Below are 1,868 nucleotides of genomic sequence, written 5' to 3'. Positions count from 1 at the left end.
GGATCTTATAGAGCAGGAATCCCAGCTCCGGAGGTGGGAACAGACCCAAGAGTCAAAGCCCCGCACTGTTCATGCAGTGACTCGCCTGCAGAGCAGGAAGGCTAAAGAGGGGGGGTTAGAGAATCCCCCGGAGAAAGCCACACCATTGGCCGCAGGGGAAGGGCCCCCTGCAGACGGCAATTGCACCCTGGTACACGAAGGAACTAGCGACCCCGAGGGTGGGTTAAGTGACAGTCCCGGGGAGGTGTTTACTCCGTCAGTGGCAGAGGGAGGGGAGACTAGCAGGCAGGAGACCCAGGAAGTCCCTGAGGATGAGTGTGCACTCCCTGCAGGAGCACCTGCACTCCCTGCTGTTTGCCTAGCTGGGCAAGAGGAGTTCAAGCGGGAGGTTCGGGAGGACCCCAGCTTGGAGGGACTCCGGCAGATGGCTCAGGAGCAAGAGACTGAGTTCACTCCGGACAAGAGGGAACAGGTGGTCTGGGATAAGGGGCTTCTCTATCGGTTGTGGGTGCCGAAGAACCATGCCGAGACCTGGGAGCCCCAGCGCCAGCTCATTGTACCCCAAAAATACAGACGGGAATTGCTCTCCATGGCTCATGATCTACCATGTGCTGGTCACATGGGCAGGGAACAGACACGCCAGCGATTACAGGTGAACTTTTTTTGGCCCAGAATTGCCCAGAATGTGACGGACTATTGCAAATCTTGCGAGACATGCCAGCGGACGGGCAAAAGCGGGGACAAGAGAAGGGCCCCCCTGCAGCCCCTCCCGATCATCGACCAACCCTTCCACAGGGTGGCCGTGGACATTGTGGGACCACTGAAGCATAGGACTCGTAGGGGAAAGAAATACATACTGACTCTAGTGGATTACGCAACGCGGTACCCGGAGGCTGTTGCTTTAACCTCCATCGAGGCACCCGTGGTGGCTGACGCCCTCATCAAGGTCTTCTGCCAGCTGGGTTTTCCCTCCGAGATCCTGACGGACCGGGGTGGGAACTTCATGGCGGAGATAATGGAGTGCCTGTGGGACTGCTGTGGGGTGCAACACCTTAAGACCACAGCCTACCACCCTCAGACAAACGGGCTGGTGGAAAGGTTCAACGGGACATTGAAAGGTATGCTAAAGGCCTATGTGGACTCCAACCCCAATGACTGGGATGAGAAACTGCCACAGTTGCTCTTTGCCTACCGGGAGGTGCCCCAGGAGTCCACTGGGTTCTCGCCCTTCGAGCTGATGTTCGGGAGGCGAGTGCGAGGTCCTCTCGATTTGGTGAGAGAGGAGTGGGAAGGGAAGATCGCTTCCACAAAGACCTCCGTGGTGGAGTATGTGCTTGACTTCCGTCAGAAACTGACTGACATGATGAAGGTGGCACGGGACTCCCTGGGACAGGCCCAGGAGAAGCAAAGGTCCTGGTATGATAAGAAGGCCCGCTTACGTACCTTTGAGCGGGGTGAGAATGTAATGGTTTTCCTGCCCCTAAAGACAGACAAGCTGCAAGCTGCTTGGGAAGGTCCTCATGCTGTCCTGGACAGACTGGATGATGTGACCTATGTAGTGGGTATTAAGGGTAGGAAACCTAAGACAATTCACGTGAACATGCTTAAACCCTACTACGACAGAAAGGAGATGGTATTCTGGGTCCCCTCCGTTGAGGGAACTCCGGAGGTCTGTGCCCCTCTCCAGAGATCTGTCTCTGCCAGCCTGAGAGGCTGGTGTTGAATCCCTCAGGGCGGGGATCTCACTCCTTGTCTGCATGAAAAAAGCCTGGGGTCTGAATGCTGTGGTCACCTGGGCAAGGGGGGGGAAAGGCCCGGTCCTGCACGCGGGCCCAGGTAGCCAGGGATGCGTGGCAGCTTGGTCGGCT

Source organism: Alligator sinensis, unplaced genomic scaffold (assembly GCF_000455745.1).
Source record: "Alligator sinensis unplaced genomic scaffold, ASM45574v1 scaffold595_1, whole genome shotgun sequence".
In the NCBI taxonomy this organism is placed as follows: Eukaryota; Metazoa; Chordata; order Crocodylia; family Alligatoridae; genus Alligator; species Alligator sinensis.
This window is presented reverse-complemented; position numbering follows the sequence as displayed.